The sequence below is a fragment of the Rhipicephalus microplus genome, chromosome 7 (assembly GCF_043290135.1).
Source record: "Rhipicephalus microplus isolate Deutch F79 chromosome 7, USDA_Rmic, whole genome shotgun sequence".
Lineage (NCBI taxonomy): Eukaryota > Metazoa > Arthropoda > Arachnida > Ixodida > Ixodidae > Rhipicephalus > Rhipicephalus microplus.
The window spans coordinates 134,840,764-134,862,111 of record NC_134706.1 but is presented as its reverse complement, the minus strand read 5'-3'; the positions used below and the strand labels follow the sequence as shown (position 1 = coordinate 134,862,111).

Sequence of the window (21,348 nt, the reverse complement as noted above, 5' to 3'; positions counted from 1 at the left end):
CTCCCTCTGATGATCCTGACGTTCAGCTCAAGGCTAGTTTTGTTTCTTTTGTGAACCCCTTGAAGGACAATGATTGCGCAGTCAATTATGGACCCATTACTATACAGGAAATAGAGCAGGCAATCGACAACTTTCCCTTATTGAAAACACCTGGCCCTATCTCAGGCGAATTTTACAAAGCTTTCACGAAAACGCTTGCTCTTATATTGCTGAATATTTTTCATATAAGATATGACATGGATACACTCCCACAATCCTTTTGCAAAAGTCCCACTGTGTTAATAGCGAAAACAACTGACAAGGAAAGACTTCGCTTCGTCGAGGGCGAGAGACCAATATCGCTGTCAAGCGTGGACTACAAAATTTTCGCTAATGTATTGGCAAATAGGTCGCAATTTGTTATGTCGATCCTCATTGGTGTCACAGAACGAGCGCTAAAAAAGAGCGCGCCGCCAAATCCTTGCGACAACGGGCGGCAGAAACGCCGCGAGGTAAAAAGAAAAAAAAAGAAAGCAAACATCCAGGGCTCCCGGGCGGCGAGTTTACAAAGGCGAGCAGATAGAGCCACCCACAATGCACCGCGGGCCAGCGCTCTTGGAAGCTATGCATTTCCGCCGGCCTAACTGTGTCATCGCGCTGTCGCTCCCCGCACTTTCGTATAGTGTTGCAGCAGCCTAGCGGGGGGTCGCGCTCGCGGAAGGAAGCCCTGCCAAGGCATATGGCCCTGCAATCGGATGCTCGCGAAGTAATCGTGTGCGGCTCGTCTGACCGAACATGCTGCGCTGAGTTAGATACTCGTGAATAAATCGTGTGCCCCCACCTCTCACTGTAGCAAATCCGCGTTATTCAGGACGCAATAAAGCCACTACGCCTGTTGCCAAGTGCTCGGAAGGAAGCCCTGCGCCGAGTAGGATACTCGCGAAAGAAGCGTGTGCGCCCACCTCCCACTGAACGAACGCCCTACGCCGAGTTGGATACTCATGAAGAAAGCGTGTGCCCCACCTTTCACTGCCGAGTCGCAAAGCCGCGCCGTTCAGGATGCATTGAAGCCGAGTCGACTGACTACGCCTGATACACCTAGGCCTGCTGCGAAAAACGGCGCGCCGGAGATTACTGAACTCCACTTGGTGAGTTTTTGTTGATTATCAGCATGCTGTTATTGAAAGCGCATTTCTGATACTGTCGTTTTAAATAAGGCTACGAACTGAGTTTGGGCAGCAAGGACAGAAATGTAGTGGTGATACATGCGTGCGATCGTAAAATCCTTGAAAGCCTGCGCGCAAAACTTTGTCGTGCGTCACTACCACAATGTCGAAGCTAAAAGTAAAGCATGCAGCCTCAAGACATTGTCTTTAGTCGAACTAATTTGAGACAAAAGAATTAAACTTATCGGATTTTTTTTTTCATGGCTTCACTGCAATACGGCCCCGTGTTCAGGTGAAGGCAAGTTAGACTCGCAGTTATCCTCGCCCGTTCGTGGTTGTCGCTTTTTTTTTTTTTTCGCCCCCCTGTGTTATTATGTGATCTGAAAATAATCTGCCACCCTTCTCTATGAAACTGTCGTGTGCATTCCATACGGCTCTACTATGCATGATGTCTCCTTTGAGAGGCTTCTTCAGTAAAAGAATGTATTATTGCAAAGCTTACTAAAATCACAGCTGCCAACTGTTGTAACCACTATACCCATGCAAAAATAAATATGCAATACATGAGATAATTTATTAACATGAAAACTGTCCCATGAGAGAACACTGAAGGTATTTACAGGAGAATGGCACAACAAGGATAACACTTTATGCGTCAAGCATAGACATACGTGAATGTACACATTGGTGAGTTCATGTATGAACAGTCATGGTAATAACTTTGAAAAGCAAAATGAACTCTGCTTGCAGTGCAAGCTGAAGGAAAAATGAGAAGGGAGACAGGAAAGAGCGTACTCTTTCCTGTCCCTCTTCTCGTTTTTCCATCAGCTTGCACTGCCAGCAGAGTTTTCAAGTATGAAACCAACTAGTCTGCAAAAAAGTATTGATTCAAAAATCACAAAGTCTTTGTTAGAATTTCAGTGGAAGTGGCATAGCAGGCACGTATATTAAATGGACACTATCGACACGATGCTGTCATGCCAATGTGTGTAAAGTACACAGATGAAGCATGGTGCATACACAGGCAATATCAATTTGACTTTCTGTTGACCAGAAAGCACTATACTGCACTTAGGCTCAGCCATCTTGAGACTAGAGTAGGGCTCTGTTGTTTTGAGCTAAAATTGAAAATGCAAGTGGCACATCGGTACTAAAAATGTGGGTTCGGTAGTTGGCCATCATATAATGATGCACTGGATGATGTGGTGTTCACAGAAGGGCATACTATTGCTGACAGCACAGGTAGTTTGCCGGGTTAATACATAAGTGTGCATTGCAGGGAACTTGGTGGTGACAAGTGGTGTTCTGGTACCGTTTTATATATTGAGTGATGTGGGCCGACAGCACTGAGGACCAACCCACCAGATCTAGTGGTGACCTGCAGGTTACGGCATTGAAATCCCGGCCGCGGTGGCAGTCTCGATGCAGCACATTGGAATGAAAGAAAAAGGGTGAGTGCACTATACAATGGGACGGCGTGTCATAACGCAAAATAGCTCAATCGGCCGCTATCAAGCAAGGTATCAAATAAGAATAAGCAGCAAACAACAAAATGGAGAAGATGAATTAAAAGAAACCATGCTAAGTTGTCAATACACTGTAATGTTGCTAATTAGACGAGTCGGAGCAAGAAAAGTCTAGAAACGCGCGCGACTACACTTTCTGGAAGCTAATAGCAGTTTCTTGAGGTGCCTTCAGGGAGAACCTCATAGAGTACTTCAGTATTTCGCTGTAAAACCTTGTAAGGCCCGAAATAGAATCATAGCCCAAAAACCTTCTCCGAAAATATGTCTGTGCCCCAACGGGTGTTTCATAAATGATATTGTTACTGGTAGATGACTGAAAACAGGTATATTTACAATATATACAGTCACAGTAATGCGGGTAAAAACAACTGCGATAGCGAGAGCAGGCACCACCTAGTCCTTCACTTTTTCGTCCTCTCTATGGGAGCGGCACATAACGTTACCCTCCGGTGGTGAAGGCACCGACTCGGTGCAGTCAGAGAAAGACGGTATAGAGGTGGTTATTATACGTTGCGGCAGCCCGGTGTATGACATGGCTTCAGACGTACAACGTAAACGATGTTGGTACGGGGTGAGTCGACGAGGACAAAGACAATTCAATTTCTTATGTCACGAATGTCACTTGGCGGTGCATAGGGTACGGTTCGGAGGGCGGGAACAGTAGCTTTGTAAAAAGCCCAATACAGCGTGCTGGAGACCACAGCACAGGAATCCTGGAGGAAAGTGAGTGTTTATATGACTGCTCTCGTAACGAAATCGTTGGCCCGCTTGCAAGTCGGTTAGCCGAACGCACACAAGTTGACGTGTATGGTCGGCATGGGCTATAGCTTATTGAGCGTATTCAGCGGGTGGGCATGTTGAAGGAGGCATCATTGGTGTCCATAGGCAACATTGGATTTCAGTCAAATAAAAGAAAGGCGAACAGCCAGCTGCCTCGTGTTACGACGTATATGTTGTACAAGACTAAGACATCTTGTATGTAAACCATGTACGGCTCTGTTGAGGTTCGGGCACGGCACGAGAGTTCTTTATGTTGGCGTGCAACGGGCTTTCCGAAAAGGTTTTTTTTATTTTTTGAAGCACATTGGATGAAGCACGAGCCAAAAAAAAACAAGCGAACCTCTTTGGAAGAACGTATAATAGGGAAGTTGATGACGGCGCGTATTTTTGCTGGATCAGCTCGTTTACTTGCAGCGTCAACAAGATGGCCAAGCACGGCGATCTCAAGGTGCAAAAAGCAGCATTTTTAAGAGTTGAGTTGAAGATCAGCAATGTGAAAGACTTGCAATATGGCCAACAAGTTTTGCAGGTGACTAATGAATGTAAGGGGAGAAAACTACGATATTGTCAAGGCAGCAGAGAGGCATGTGCACCACTTGAAACCCCTCAGTAGAGAGTCCATCACACGCTCAAAATGTTGCTGGCGCATTACACATCCCAAAGGGCATGACTTAACTCCCAATCATTTTCATCGACAGCTATTTGTCAATAGCCCAAACGAAGGTTGATGGAAGAAAAGTACCGTGCACCAAAAGGGAATCAATGGCGTCGTCTCTTTACAGCAATAGGCAGAAGTATTTTTTGATTTTGTTGAAGTGCCGGTGAAATGCCGGTAGTCGACGCAGAACTGCCAGGTGTTGTCTTTGTTTTTTACAAATACTACGGGCGAAGCTCAAGGGCTCGAAAATCGCTCCATGATGTCTTTAGAGAGTATTTCATCAACTTCCGTTTGAATTACGCTGCGATCGGTCGCCGAGACATGCTAAGGGTGTCGATGAATGAGTGTTGTGTCGCGTTGTCAATTCGATGCCTCACTAGATATGTTTGTCCAAGTTTGGGTGAAGCGAAATCAAAAGTCGCGGTATGACTCCTAGGAAAGGCGTAGGTCCTGGCTTTTAGAAGGGTCAGGGTTCGGGGCAGGCAATCATGTTTTCGAATGTGTCATCAGGTGTCGCGCCAGCAGCAGGGCTGCCTGGAGGCGACTGTGGGGCATCAATGGCCAGAACAACAGGGTTGTTTGCGTCTAAAGGTGATATTGTGCCCAGCGAGATACCTTCAGGAAGCAGTTGTGCGCAGCGTCCAAAGTTCAGGACAGGTGTGCAAAAGTTGTTCGCAGAAACAGTCACAAGATAGTGAGGCAAAACTAATCTTCGCGTCAGTAGAACGTCCAAGGAGCAACGTCCAGAACAGCAAAGAGAACTGAGGTGTTGTGGTCATCGAAGCTCACATGCGCAAAGCACATTCAAAGGACGGTAGGTGTACGGCTATTGGCTTCGCGAACAACAGGTGATGAGGCGCGTGTAACGACTTTACGAAGACGACGAGAAAGGTGAGCACTCATCAATGATTATTGGGCCCTTGTGTGGATGAGCGCTGAAACAGGCATGCCCTCTACATCTACATCCATAAGCTTTTGTCGAGATGCCAGAGTTAACAGAGGATTTCCGAGTCGATCAGTCAAGGCAGCATCACCTTCCGGGAGCTGCACTGGTCTGTTTTCACGAGGAAGGACGGTGAGGGAGAGCGACGGGACATAAGCAACCGAGAAAGTCGTTGGGTCTGGAGAGACGGCGACGGCTCATAATGTGGGGTTGATGTTCGGGCATTAGTGTTCAGTGGATTGTCGTGCAAAGGGGAGGATGAAGTGTCGTCTGGACGGTATGGTGCACGAGGAGACGATGGCCGACGATAGCGACAATAGAGGGAAATGTGACCGACGCCATTGCAGTTGAAGCATATCGACCCGTCTTCTCGCGTGCGCCACTGGTTCGAATCATGGCACCCGGAATAAGTCAGTTGTGGCTGGTAGTATGGAGCAGGGCTGACGTAGAACGACTTTGGGCTCATACAGGCTGGATGCCTGCATTCGCCAGTTCTTCACGCACGGCGGCCTGAATTAATGACACTGTCGGGCGGGCCTCCTCGTGAGAATTAGCCTGGGGAGCAGATGGAGTTGCTGCCTCGATATTACGCCGCACGAGACGCAGGAAGTTTTTGGTACAGGGCGGCGGCTGGATCTAGACGTCTTTGCACAACGACGTGGCAGCAATGGTAGAGAGCTGAACAAATTGCTGCGTAACATGTCGGCTTTTTGCTTCTTCGAAACTTCAGCACTCCCTGATAATGTCGTAAATGGTGGAGCAGTCTTTGTACACGAGCAAGTGAAGGGCGTCGTGAGCGATGCCTTCATTAATGTGGGTGACTGTTGGCCTCGGCCATTTGGCTATTAACTTGCCGGCACAAGGCTAAGACGTCTTGTATGTAAACCATGTGCAGCTCCTTTGAGGTTTGGGCACGGCACGAGAGTTCTTTCTCTTGGCATGCAATGGGCTTTCCAAAAAGGTGTTTCATTTTTTTTGTTTACATACGTCTTTTTTTTTTGTTACGTACGTTTAAATTCTCCTCGTGTGTGTCGAACCACACGTTGGCCCTACCCCTGAGGTAGTACCTGACATTTGCAAGCATCAAAGTCTAATCCCAGCGATTGGTCTTGCTGCTGCACTCTTAGTTGGCCAGCCACTTCTCCACCTGACTGTTATCAGTCCCGGAGAAGGGGCCTGGGCCTCGGAGGTGGGTCACGACAATGTGACTGGGTGCATTCGGCATAGCGGGGTCTGGATCAGCAGAATTGTCTGCCGGCATGATGGACTGTCCAAGAATACGCCCGCTGCGAAGTTCCGTTGTGTGCTCCTGATGTGCCCAGCACCTTTACCAAAGATGTTACGGGGAGATGACAGAAAACGAGTGTATTTACAATATTCATAGTAACAATACTGCGGTTAAAAACAACCACGATGGCCAGGACAGGCACCACCTAGTCTTCTAACTTCTTCGGTTTCTAGGTAAGCGGCACATAACTATATTGTCAGTGTCGTGGTTTTGGGACATTAACCCCACCGCCACTCAAAAAACGCAATTGAAGAGCTCATTACTCCTGACGCTAAGGCGAAACAAAAGTCGCTCATGGTGGAATGGCACAATGTTACTGAACAACATTGATGAGTATCTGATTGTGACTTGTGAGGGCCACACCTGGTGGATCCAAGAGACTAGTGGGATTAGTGGGCACCATTCTTTAACATCAGCTTTGACAAGGCTGTATGCATGATACTGAGGTAGTAGTGCAGAGCCAAATGCTTCTGCCTGTGGCTAAGGTGACCAATTGTAAGGTTATGATATTACAGCTAATGCGAGGAGTCGTTCTCGCTTTGGTTCAATCAAAGATGAAACATCAAGTGCAGCAATGGCGATGAGCTGCTCCTTCGCATAGATTTAGGTTCACTTTAAAGAATCCCACATGGCCTAATTTGATCCGAAGTCACCCACTGTGGGCCCCGTCGCGGTGGTCTACCGGCTAAAATACTTGGCTGCTGACCCGCAGGCCGTGGCATTGAATCCCGGCTGTGGTGACTACATTTCCGATGGAGGTGGAAATGGTGTAGGCCAGTGTGCCCAGATTTGGGAGCCCGTTAAAGAACCCCAGGTGGTCGAAATTTCCGGAGCCCTCCACTACGGCACCTCTCACAATCATATGGTGGTTTTGGGACGTTAAATTCCACATATCAGTCGCCCACTGCGGTGTGCTTCACAATCATATCATCGTTTCGCCACATAAAACCCTAGAAATGATGTTTGAAACCAAGTTGGCTCTGTGCCTAGAACTGTCGTGAGCCCCGTTGGTGGGAGGAAGCTGCCATTCAGTGCAGCCTTGCACCAGGCACATTTTTCTCTATGCTGTGGCTCAAAGAATGGGGCCTCTTCTTTGCTCTCTTAGCAGCTGGCTCAACTGCTGGGCGCCCTGTAGGGACCCTCTTGGACCCCCTTGTAAGCCCTGGCCTACGCCTAGCAGTGCTGGTCGGTTGCACCCTTATGTGACGGGCCCGGCGACGTCTTGCTGCAGCGGTAGCCTTGAATGCCAGCATCAGTTCTGTCCCATCGCTGCTGTTCTGAACACGAGCAAGCTCCTATGCAAGGCCCTTCACGATATCAAGGTAAGCTGATTTGTGTGCATTCATAGAATGCACACGCCGCAACTGGACCTACAGGAACTCATATACATGTTCTTAGGCCTGCACCAAAAGTGATAAAAGAAATATACTTCAAGTGTACAGCACACCAACAAGAACTGCACATTTATTTTGCTCCGCTCTAACTGCAGACAACTGCTCGAGAATAAAGTTCAAGCTGAGGAGTCAGTTTAAGTTAAGGTTTTCCTGTCACCTGTTTTGACTATTCTGTTAGTGGAAGTGCTGCTAATACCAACAATTGGTGACCTGTAGTCCCAAACATGGAACAATACGACACCAATAGTGCTGAAATCTTGAAATCGCCCTCAGAATGATGACATCCACCAATATGAAATTGTAAATTCGTGAGTGCGGTGGAGCACAATAATATGCTTACAGGAATAAAAGAAGCCTTGACTACTGTTCAGTAGCATTCCCTATGTTTAATTGAAAAGTACTTCAGGGCCCTTTCAAGGGACTTGTCCTACCTGGGCAAGTTGGGCTGCATCAGGCACCGACGGTACAGGTGCGAGGTGTGTGGGCTCTTGCGTGCTGGTGCCTTGCATTGCTTGGAGTTCGTCTGGCTCCTCCTGCTGGGCACTGGTACCTGCCGTGGTTCTGGAACTACTGCTGGGCTCCTCCTCTTGGAAGGGTTTGAAAAATATCCTGGGGGGACACTTCTCGCCCAGGGCCAGCTGTCCCAGTTGGTACCGGTCGTCAGTACTCAGTGCCGGAGCATTCGGAAACAGTCCTCCGTACTTTTTCTGCACCAAAGCCTGGTGCTTACAAAATGCACCTTGTTTACCAAAGAGACACGTACATAGTCCTATGTCAGCATAGACCTCATAACTGGAGCTGGGGTGGGTCGCACTAGGCACAATGTACTGTCCCTGGCCTACCACTTGGATGGCCTCGGCTGCATCTTTCGGCATTCTCGACAGCAGCCGCTTGTACAGCAGTTGATGGGCTGCAACACGGCTGTAGGCGTGGCGGAGGATACGGCTTTCAAAGTATTTCTCCCACACCAGAGCCACCGAGTCTACGAGTGCGACTGCATTAAATGCTTCGACTCTGTTCAGAATAATGTCTTTGAGCACGCGTATGGTTGCCTCCGCAAAATTGTTGGTGTTGTGGCTCCTTGTCAACACGTCCAAACGGTAGAGCTGCACCCACTCTTCTTGTTGGCGCAAGAATGTCAGAACTCTAGACACGAAGGCATCGTGTTGTAGGGCCTTCACTTTGGCAGTGGCAGCTTCAAGTTTTTCTGCTGTGTCTGCATACATGACCTGCAGATAGCAGGAAATTTTTCAATGAGGTGCTCGTATTTGGATATTTTCGCTTTTTTTAAACTGCACCATAATACAGATTCATGCTTCACTGTCTGCATTGAAGTCACTTTGTGATCTGCACATGCTTGCCCCAGTTCAAAAGGCCAGTAAACAACCCCCAAGGACCAAAAATCAAAAATATGTGCACCTTTGCTCCGTGAACATGCTGCCCCCTCAAGGATTTTGCAAATACTTTATTAAGGAATTCACAGGGGTTAGAACATTGGTTTCAGCTAGTTTCAAATTTTCGTGCGGTCTCGCCACCCTTCTCTTTCAAAGGGAGAAAAAAGCGTAGCCTGCCGTCGTGACTGGTTTAACCTAATCGATGAGCTGCGTGCTTCGTCAAGTCGCCGATCGGCGAATTTGTGTCACTGCTCATGAAAGGAGGATTGGTCAGGTGTAGGAAAGGAGCGCGGGAATTGTTTTTCTAAATGGAGGCTGTGCACGGTGCGCAGCGCTGTAATCTGGAAATTGATTGCCGCGGTCTACTCTACGAACTGCCAAGCGGTGGTTCATAAAAGTTGATGCTGCTGACATTTTCTGTACGCTTGTGCGAATAGGGAATTTTAGGTTCGAAGTGAATTCGAAGCGAATAGTGATTTTGGTCGAATAATATCTAATTGAATTGTAATAGTATATATATTGCATATTATAAACAAAAAGGGGCATATTTGTCATGGCCAAACAAACTTGCACAGATCTTTAAAAATTGAAACAGGGCCTATGCAAAGGCCATTTTTTCAAAGGAAGTGGCAACATCAAAGGAAGTGGCAACAACTTCGAATTGTAGCAGCATTCGACTTTTGGTGCAGTCCAAGTAATAGCCAGTAAAATATGCTGCGTTTCATTTTTTTTTTACTTAGAGCATATAAATCTGTGTAACGAGCTTTTAAACTGAAAGCAAAAAAAAAAAGCAGAATCGATGTCATTGTAATTCTTTATTAAATCCTTGAAGTGGGGCTTTGCTGCAGTGCGAATTTCTCTTGATTACGTGTTTTCACGGCTTAGCATCAATTCACTGCAGTGAAACCACTTTTACATCTGGTCTAATATGCTTGGGTAAGTGCTTTCATGGTTTAGCATCCCTCCACTGCCGTGAAACCACCTTTACAGAGTGTTACATGTGGACTAATATACACCTATTTTGTTCGTTTTTAATAATTCAAAAATTTCAGCAATTTAACTTCGATTCAAATCAAATTTGATTACTGCATTATTCATTTGAATATTCAAAGCATTTGAATATTTGTACAAGCCTCATTTTATGGCATTCGAAATCATTTGAACCCACCAGACGTTTACTGGTGTACTTTTTAAATGTGATTAAAATGGACACAAATACTGTCTGCGTTTTCATCTGCAGATTAGGGCATCTTGTGCGGCATACACTCCAAATTATATCACGAGGAAGTGAAGGTAATTCATGCACTAGCCTTGCAGGACAGCTGTGCTTTTTATACACCTATGCTGCTATGCCAGCGCCATCATCTTGGAAACATGAAACGAATGCTAAAATAGCAGACCATTGTGAATTTGTTCACTAAGTGCAGATGCAACGAATGCACCTCGTATCTTAGAGCTAGAGTTACAACTAGATTGCAAAAAAAACTTGCCAGTTGGAAGGCAGACATGAATCGTTTCCTTTGGTCTTTGTCGACAGAGTTTTGAGATGTCGTCAGCCAGCGCCACTCCGCTTGTGCCACATGAAAATGGCACAAAAGCTGCCTTGCTGACGGCCATGTCTGCTGCAGGGCGGCCTTCTCAGCACTCGAATTGTCACTCATGAGTACCTGTGGGGCCTGGAAGACAATGCAATAAAGTTGAAAGCTGTCCATAGTTATAAAGGCATAGAAAAGTCGTGGATGTTGTGAGAACAATTTTCGTGGGTGAATCTAAAAATATAAATAGCCTTGGCTAATAATTTTCTATTGAATTTGAGTTCGCTATTTGCTTTTTAATAAACTATAGAGAGCAGTAACATTTATGGTAAGTTTCAAGGTTAAAGACAAGTGTAAGTTGCATCTGTTACCAGTATTTTAAAAAGAGGAGAGAGTTCGGGCAATAGGTCCACGAACTCACTCATTGGCCAACTCACACGAACTCACTCAGACTCACATTATGAGTCCGAGTCTGGATAAGCACTATTTTTGTGAGTCGAAGTCCGAGAGAGTTTGTTTGAAGAAAATTTTAGTGAGTGTGAGTCCGAGCGGGTTCGGCTAAGCAAAATTTTGGAGAGTCTGAGTCCGAGTGTGTCTAAAGCGCAAAATATATTTCTGGAGTGAGTTCCACTTTCTTTTGTCGACTTTAGGTTCCACCTAGACATTTTCAGCATTATTCAGCCTTACCTAGATTCACATTCATACTAACATCTGGTCACAGGTATTCCAAAGTAGTGTTGTTCATACACCGTTTCAATATTTAATAATTAGATGTGTGAATTATACGAGAGGGCGCCTTGACAGTCCCGAACTAGGTCTTCCAGGGAATTTCTCGACTATTATATTTTAACATCTCCTCCAAGAAAAATGACTTTACTGGTTTGGAAGCACTCGGAACTTGTTTTCGAAGATGCTGTGTGAAGCGGCACCAAGAAGAGCACCGATTACATCAGATATTGGTGTTAAGGAGCATTAACACCACAATCAAAGAAGCTAATTCCATTCTGATGAACTCATGAGTTGACTCAGTAGTACTCACTCACACTCAGGTCCAGCCGTGAGTCTGAGGCTGAGTGTGTGCGGTTGAGTAATGTTTTGGTGAGTTTGAGTCTGAGTGAGTTCGGCTTAAGAACCTGTATGGGCCTGTACAAAGGCTTACAGTATTGTTAAATAAATAAATATGTGTTGTGATGACGTTTATTGAACTGGAGAAGTCGCAACGATGTCGCAACGAAAAATGGCCGTACGACAAGCCTTGCAAAGGCGGCCTAGGTTCTCGTGCAATCAGAGCACGGGGTTTTTCCTTCTCTTTGGAAGGCGCATACACGTTAGTGCGTATGCTCCACTACAATACCCCCCGGGTTGAAGAGTAGCCATCCTGGCGACTCAGGGAGTAGGCACAATGAGGGGGTCGTAGTAGGGCTTGAGACGGTCGACGTGTACAGTCTCGCGTCCTCGACGGCGCAAATCTGGCGATTGTGTTAGGGGCTCGATGATGTAATTCACCGGCGAGGTTGCATCAATGACACGGTATGGACCATGGTACCGGGCCAGAAGTTTAGAAGACAGGCCAGGAACGTGCGGGGGCACCCAAAGCCACACGAGGGAGCCAGTACGAAACGTAGGCGCTATGTGATGAGCGTCATCATGTCGGGTTTTTTGTAGACCTTGAGCCTCACTTGTCATAGACCGAGCCAACTGACGGCAGTCTTCAGCGTATCTGGCGACTTCCGAAAGCGGGGAGCACTCCGATGCATCAGGGCGGTACGGGAGTATGGTGTCGAGGGGGTGGGATGGTTCGCGGCCGTACAACAGAAAGAACGGGGAAAAACCGGTAGTCGCTTGAGTCGCGGTGTTGTAAGCGAAGGTAACAAAAGGCAAGACAGCGTCCCAGTTAGTGTGGTCGGAGGAGGTGTACATCCTCAGCATGTCGCCAAGTGTGCGGTTGAACCGTTCAGTGAGACCATTCGTCTGTGGATGGTATGCGGTAGATTTCCGGTGGATGATGTTGCATTCAGCGAGAATAGCTTGGATCACCTCCGACAGGAACACTCGACCCCTATCACTGAGTAATTCCCGTGGAGCCCCATGGCGGAGAATGAAGCTGCGCAGAATGAAGAGTGCAACTTCATGGGCGGTCGCTGCCGGTAGAGCTGCAGTCTCAGCGTAGCGTGTCAGATGATCGACGCCGACAATAATCCACCGGTTTCCAGAGCGACTATATGGGAGGGGGCCATAGAGGTCTATACCCACGCGGTCGAATGGGCGAGCCGGGCACGGGAGCGGCTGTAACATGCCAGTAAGGTGCCGCGGAGGTGTCTTGTTCTGTTGGCAAGTGGTGCAAGACTGAACGTATTTCTGCACAAAGCGATACATTCCTCGCCAGTAATATCGTTGGCGCAGCCGTTCATAGGTTTTCAGGACACCTGCGTGAGCACTTTGAGGGTCTGCATGGAAATTCATGCAGATGTCAGAGCGCATATGAGTTGGGACAGCAAGGAGCCACTTCCGACCACCAGGCATGTAGTTGCGGCGGTACAGAATGCTGTCTCGCACGGAAAAGTGGGCTGCTTGTCGGCGTAGCGCTCTCGTGGAAGGGACAGCAGACGGATCGGTAAGGTAGTCGAGTAACAATGCAAGGTATGCATCTTTACGCTGCTCCGAAAGCATGTCAGTGGTGTCTATTGGTGACAAGGTGGTAAAAAGTGGTGACAGAGAAGCCACATCTGGGGTTAATGGCGATCGCGAAAGTGCATCGGCATCCGCATGCTTGCGACCGGAACGATATACTACACGGATGTCGTATTCTTGCAATCGAAGTGCCCAACGTCCCAGGCGTCCGGACGGGTCTTTCAATGTGGACAGCCAACATAGAGCGTGGTGGTCTGTGACCACGTCGAAAGGGCGGCCGTAAAGGTACGGGCGAAACTTCGTCAAGGCCCAGATTATGGCCAAACACTCCTTCTCTGTCACGGAGTAATTCAATTCAGCCTTCTTGAGAGCGCGACTTGCATAGGCGACTACGTATTCGGCTTGGGTGCCTTTCCGTTGTGCCAAAACTGCACCAAGACCGATGCCACTTGCATCGGTGTGAATTTCTGTGGCAGCAGCGGGGTCGTAGTGACGAATAATGGGTGGTGAGGTCAGCAGGCAGCGCAGCTGGCGAAATGCGTCGTCACATGCAGGTGACCATGCAGATATACCTTTGCTGTTGGAAAGCAGACCCGTGAGAGGTGCGATGATGGACGCGAAGTTGCGCACGAAGCGACGAAAGTAGGAGCAGAGACCGATGAAACTTCTTAGGGCTTTCAGTGATGTGGGCAACGGGAAGTCAGCGACAGCCCGAAGCTTTTCGGGATCCGGAAGAACACCGTCTCTTGTGATGACATGTCCCAAGATGGTTAGTTTTCGTGCTGCGAAATGGCACTTCTTGGAGTTAAGTTGTAGGCCCGCAGAAGTTAGACACGTCAGAATCTCGTGGAGGCGAACAAGATGTGTCGGGAAATCAGACGAAAAGACTACGATGTCGTCCAGGTAACACAAGCAAGTTTTCCACTTATGGGCACGCAAGATGGTATCGATCATGCGCTCAAATGTGGCAGGTGCGTTGCAGAGCCCAAATGGCATCACTTTGAACTCATATAGGCCATCTGGCGTTACAAAGGCTGTTTTAGGGCGATCACATTCAGCCATTGGCACCTGCCAATACCCAGAACGCAGATCCAAGGATGTAAAGTACTCGGCGCCTTGTAAACAGTCAAGAGCATCGTCTATTCGTGGTAGCGGGTAGACATCTTTCTTCGTAATCTTGTTTAAGCGGCGATAGTCCACGCAAAATCGAATGGGGCCATCTTTTTTCTTTACGAGAACCACAGGTGATGACCAAGCGCTTTGAGAAGGCTGTATCACTCCACGTTTAAGCATGTCGTCTACTTGCTCCGTAATGACGCGGCGCTCTTCGGCGGAAACGCGGTAAGGACGCTGTCGCAGAGGCGAATGTGAGCCGGTGTCAATAGTATGAGTGATGGTCGTGGTGCGGCCCAAAGCAGGTTCTTGAAAGTCGAAAGAAGAGCGAAACTTGTTAAGGAGAGCAACAAGTTGGCGGCGATGCGAGAGGGGAAGGTCTGCGTCAATAGCATTGTCGAAGGGTGACAAACTTGATGGCTCAGACGCATCAGTTATTGCGGCAATGTGACATGGCGTTTCGTCGGGAAGAATAATATCATCGATATGGTCGACAGGTTGCACATATCCCAACGTTTCACCACGAAGTAAGCCAATGGGGTAGTTGCAGTGGTTGGTAACCAGCATTACGGTTAAACCAGACGCAATTGTAAGAACGGCAAATGGGAGAACGATGCCCTTGCGTTCAGTAAAAACAGGAGATGGCGTAAACACCACCGTGGCGTCAGGTTGCGCCACACATGAAAGGCTTATAGGGACCGAAGCTTCCGGGGGCAAGGTGATGTCGTCGTCAGCGATGTGTTTGCAGAGCCGAGGCGACTGGTCGGGTGGTGGAAATTCATATGTTGGCACAAGGGACACTTCGGCACGGGAACAATCGATGATAGCTTCATGACGTGATAAGAAATCCCAACCGAGGATAAGGTCATGAGAGCAAGATGGCAGAACAAAAAACTGTACGACGTACAAAACGTCTTGGATGACGACGCACGCCGTACACAGAGCCGAGGGATGAATGCGTTGCGCGCTAGCCGTGGACAGCACCATGCCACAGAGAGATGTGGTCACTTTCTTCAGTTTCCGACAAAGTTTGGCGTCCATCACAGAAACGGCGGCCCCGGTATCAATTAACGCTAATGTGGCGACTCCCTCAACATCGACATCAACAACATTTTGTGGCGAAAACGGAGGCCTTGGGAATTGCGCACAAGGTGCAGTTCTTGCCTCCGGAACTGCACTGATTAGTTTCCCTCCTCAGGAGGTGGTCGACGACGCATAGGCGATGGCGATCGGCGACGAGGGGATGGGAAACGAGCAGTCGATGGGCGACGATCCGAGTCTGAGTGCCTCTGTTCATATGCAGATGCGCTGGCCTGCTGCGGCACGTAGGTAGCAGTTCCGAAGTATGCGTTTGCAGGTGTGGGGCGACGGCGGCAGAAGCGTGCAATGTGGCCAGCGATGCCACAGGCGAAGCAGATAGGACGGTTGTCATGGGTGCGCCACTCATTAGATCGACGGAAAAAGCGAGGTGAGGGCCTGTAAACTGGAGGCGAGGCCGGAGGAGGTGGAGCTGATAAGGCGACTGGATGCGGTGGGGGCCGCGCGACCACAGCTGCGTAGCTGAGAGGTGAAGGTGGTGCAGGTGGTGCGTAGCCGACAGCTGAGAGATTAGGTGCTGCTGAAGTGCATGCGTAAGGGGCCTGCACTGTAGGGAGGACATCACAAATTTCAGTGCGTATGGCCTGCTGCAGTGTCGAAGGCAGGCTTGCGGTGGGCGCGTCACTATGCGGCAGCAGGGAGAGCTGTCGGGCGACTTCCTCCCTGATGAAGTCTTTGATCTGGTGTGACAAACTTTCTTGGCAACCGTTGGCATTTGTGAGTGCGACGGCCGAGATCGAATCCGGCGGTGGGACACTCTGTCGGGCGATGGAACGCTGACGGCGCAATTCATCAAAGCTCTGGCAGAGGCTTACGAGGATGGCCACCGTGTTCGGGCTTTTTGCTAGCAGCATCTGGAATGCGCCATCCTCGATGCCCTTGAGAATCTGCCGAATTTTCTCTTCTTCGGGCATAGATGGATTCACACGCTTGCAGAGGTCGAGCACGTCCTCTATGTAACTGGTAAATGTCTCGCCAGGCTGCTGGGCTCGGTGGAGTAGGCGCTGGTCAGCGCGGAGCTTGCGGACCTCTGGTCGGCCGAACGCTTCAGTGACGAGTGTCTTAAAGGAGGACCAGTTGGTGATGGCGGTTTCGCGGTTTGTAAACCAAAGTTTTGCTACGTCTGCCAAGTAAAAGATAACGTAGGCGAGCTTAGAATCGTTGTCCCACTTGTTGCTGGCGCTTACGCGTTCGTACAAAGAGAGCCAGTCTTCGACGTCTTGCTCACCACTGCCGCTGAAGATTGGTGGGTCCCGTTGGCGAGTAGCGCCGGGGCAGGTAGACGGGACAGCCGGTGGTGCTGGCTGGGCTGGGATGGGCTGGTTGGCGACTGCGTCAGTCATGTTTTGCAGTGGTCTCTCGGGCAACTTGCGAGAGCGGAGCTCCAGGTCTGCTTGGGGATCTCAGCAGCCTCCACCAAATGTGATGACGTTTATTGAACTGGAGAAGTCGCAACGATGTCGCAACGAAAAATGGCCGTACGACAAGCCTCGCAAAGGCGGCCTAGGTTCTCGTGCAATCAGAGCACGGGGTTTTTCCTTCTCTTTGGAAGGCGCATACACGTTAGTGCGTATGCTCCACTACAGTGTGAACAAGAGTTTGGGCGAGTTCAGCTCAGAAAAAATTTTGTGAGTCTGAGTACAATGAGTGGAAAGTTCAATATACAAGGTGCATTTGATTTACCTGCACCAATTGAAACCGGTTCACGGCTGTGCATGCAAAGTTCAGAAATTGTGAAGCGCAAGTTCAGTGGTGCAGGCACAGTGCAACACCCAAAACGAATGACGATGTGCTGATGCATGCCTTATTTCTGTTCACTTAGTTTACACCGTTAAGGTAACACTGACCGATGGCCAAATGATTATGCATACAGTTTATGAGGCACAAACTTCTTAGCAAAAAACACATCGTGTTAGTGGAGGCAGGTACGGTGCCCACACCAAAGTATTGCGTCGTCTGCTCAGCTGCACGCGCGGCTGCACCAAGCCGGCACTGTCAGTGTGGGAGGGGCGGGAAAATCGTGAACCAGCGCTGTACCTCTTCTGCACCTTTAGAAATGAATGGCAGGGTTCAGAGGTTGTCAATGCTGCACCGCTGAAACGAATGGCAAGACGCAGAACATCGTGAACTGGTTCACGTGGTGGAGGCAAATTGAACAGACTGATATATTTCCTGAATGAGCCTGAGAGAGTTCCACAAGCGATGCCGACCTATGGTGTGGGCACATGTTTTAGCTTGAGAAACGCTTATCTAGACTGAGTGAAATGCACAGAACAGGCACACTTCACCCACAATGATGGTGTCACATGGGAAAGATTAGAATTCATAGCCAAATGTGTGATGATGATGAGAGCATGTAGGTGATTTCTATAAATGCTCACAAGAACCACAAAGGCCCTCTCCTGTGGCTTAGTCTGTGCAGTATTGTTTGCTTTTGTTTTTGTCACAAATAATTTCTGTCCTGGTACAACTTTTTATTTTTTTGGTCCAGCTTAATGGAGCTATTTGCTATTGTGTCATTAGAAATGTCTTCAGAAGTAGTTACAGAAGTTCCATAGGAAACTACAGGTTTTCCCGCTCACTTTGATCCAAGTGGCAGCTTAGATAATCTGCACGCCATTGAAATAATCTGAGCGCCAACCTCTTTAATCCATGTGCCAAACATTTAATCCAAGCGCCAACATATTTAATCCAAGTGCCAACTCAATCAGGCTGCGTGCCAGTGATTTTAATCCAAGTGCCACCATGTTTAATCCAATCGCCAATGGCTTGAATTCAGGTGCCAGTCAGTTCAATCCATGCACAAAAAGCACAATACGGGCCGTAAAAATGGCAATGCATTTGAAATGCAGTTTCTACAATATAAAATACTATAGTCGGAAAGTAGAATAAATCATTATTATTAGTATTCGCCGCTAGTACTCAAGGAAACAAAAATTCCGTGGTTCGCTTGAGCCATGTTTGCAGTGCTTATACTGTGCTATGTACAAGTTTGTAGATGAGTGCTTGGCCCGGGTGGAGTCATTTTAATAGCAATGAAAGAAAAAAGCAAGGATATTTTGTGTTCGTCAACAAAGCTCATAATTAGATTTGTATAGCATTACATGTCTAGGCCAGGTCATGTAATGTGGCAGACATAATATTGTTATTGAAGTGCCGGGATGCATAACAAGATATGAAGAACTTGACTGTGGGCAGTGATGAGTCAGAAACAGGTACATGCTCAATAAATTAGGGCAGAGCAAATTAGAAATCATTTAAAAGAGGCTTTCGTCCTGCAGGGCACACAAGACGCAAACTCGTGACCCTGATGTGGAAAACAGAAGTCATATTTTATATTCATATTAGTTATTTTTTATTCAAACAAAATTATGTGTATTCGATGAACGCATGTTTCAAGCAAACACGGTTCAGGAGTACTAGCGTTGTCTTTTTATATGAAAACAGGAGTTTCTCTTTTGATGCTTTTATAAAAAACTTAATTCCAAATGAACCAAAACAAATGCAACTTCAGTTTTAAATGGTTGTTTCTGATTTCAAGAACGAATGAATATCAAATCAAATCAAACTTTATTTATTTACCATACAAAAACTGGAGGGTCGCCAAGGCTAAAAGCCGCGAGAAGGGCTTGACAAAGGCCCTGGTGACCATCTGTCTATCACCTTTATCACCGGGCTGAGCAGACGACTGCGAATGCCTCAGCAAATAAGTAGCCGAAAGCCGTCTGCTTAGCAGACGACACGAATCTATGCATATGGGATGGTGTACATGGTTAGCCAGAATAATGCAGTAGCGACGAACCATACACTGACTCTATGAGCAAATACTCTTAGTACCCACAATTGCAATCAACACACACTGTTTTTTTTTTATTTTGAAGCTATGACACCAAAATGTTAGGAGGAAATAGCAATGTGCACTTCATTTCATAAGCGCAAGCATGCATAGGTGAAGGAAAAGTTCTTCCTGTGACTTCATGTTTACGTTATTTTCACATTTATACTGTATAAAGCGGCAAACTAGTGTTTCTAGTGTGTGGATTAAAATGACTGGCACTTTAATTAGTCATTGGCAATCGGATTAAACTCACTGACATGCGGCCTCATTGAGTTGGCACATGGATTAAATAGCTCGGCGCTCAGATTATTTCAATGGCAAGCAGATTATTTAAGCTGGCACTTGGAATAAAGTGGGCGGGAAAACCTGTAGTTCAGATACTGAATTACAGTCTAGCCACGCATTGAGCACTGGCCTCAACATTTTCTTCACTAGTTGCTCTTGTAAGTTTGTGTTAACAATGCTATTGTAGAAAATTGGGATGGCATTAATATATAGCAATTCACTGTGCACAAAATTTACAATTTTGTGCCTACTTCCTTACTTACTGGTTGGCCTCCAAAGCAGAGAGGATGGGCTTCCTTGAGGAGCTTGAAAGCAGCCAGGTAGCCATCTGTGCTCTGCTCCTTGTGAATTAGTACTGCGAGTGGGACAGCACCAGCCTTTGTCGCAGTCAGCACCACTGTTACTGTGCATTTGGTGGTGTCGCGTGAGGCAGTCGAATCAACAAAGACGATCTCCCTTGCCAGCTCGAGGTTATGAGCTCGTCGCATGATGGGGGTAACCACGACCACTGCCCAGCAGGCTCTGCTGCCACCACGAGTCACTCTTATGTGAGTGCCTGGAAAGTTATGTGGAATGGCAGGTGGTCTTTTAAGAACAATCTTCAGGCGCATGACTTTTAATGGCCATTTTGCTCTCTCTACAGTGCAAAGTGTTCCTGCAAAGTAAGTTTTAGTTCTAGCTTCACCTTGCCTTTTAAAAACGTCCTGCAGGCTTTTTTCAAGCGATCATAACATTACCTCATTGTCGGAGTTTGTTGCCTCACAAATCAATTGCAGCAAAAATATTTTGACTCCTTGAAGTACGAGTGGAGTTCAGGTTTACTGCAATCTTTTTGTACTTCATTTATTGATTCTCCACGAGCACACTGTCAGCTACACAGCGATTAATAACAAAGGGAAAGAGGCTACATCAGCGAGCATTGTTACAAATTAGTATCAGATAGAGCAGGGAAGATGAGCAAAATCAAGAGAGCATGGACCCGTGCAGGTGCCCGCATTCCCTTATGAATGTGGAGCATTTCTTTGCGTACTGCATGCACTTTCGGTATCTATCTACCTGTATATTTATCTATCTATCTATCTAAGCCCTGCCGCGGTGGTCTAGTGGCTAAGGTACTCGGCTGCTGTCCCACAGGGTGCGGGATCGAATCCTGGTTGCGGTGGTGGCATCTATCTATCTGTCTGTCTATCTCTATCTATCTATCTAGCCGCTTACGTCTGGGTGCTCTCGTGATAATCTCCTTAACTTGGTGGGAACCTAAATTAGTATGAGAGGGTTTGATGATTATGACGCGCTGGTCAAAACACAAATAACATTATATGCATTGTTAAACACTTCTTGTTAAACAGTTAAACAGTGGCACATACCTTGCCACAGCTGTTTGACACTTGGTATCTACCCAAAAACGACGAGAACACACATGGGCCATTGTAACGCATGAACGTTAAAGGGACTCTGAAACACCTTTTTAAGTAACCATGGAATGGATTCACTAAAAAAGCTTATTGCCTCACGAATTCAACGCTGCAAAAATTTTAAGAATACGTCCGGTATGAGCGGACTCGCAAAGATTTGTCATGCTGCAATCGCATTCGCTCTGCTCTCATCCCGGCGAAAGCTCTGGGAGCTAAGCCAGGGGGGGGGGGGGGTATGGTATGGTATGGGCAAAAAAAAAAATGTCACACGTGCCTTTTGTCATTGAAAACTTTCTCTTTGTTTT

The 21,348-nt window shown here is 47.5% G+C and overlaps 1 pseudogene; it reads right to left on the bottom strand.

The window, feature by feature from the left end:
- Window positions 1-1,705: 1,705 nt before the first annotated feature.
- On the bottom strand, window positions 1,706-19,975 carry LOC142767635 (uncharacterized; annotated as a pseudogene).
- Window positions 19,976-21,348: the final 1,373 nt, after the last annotated feature.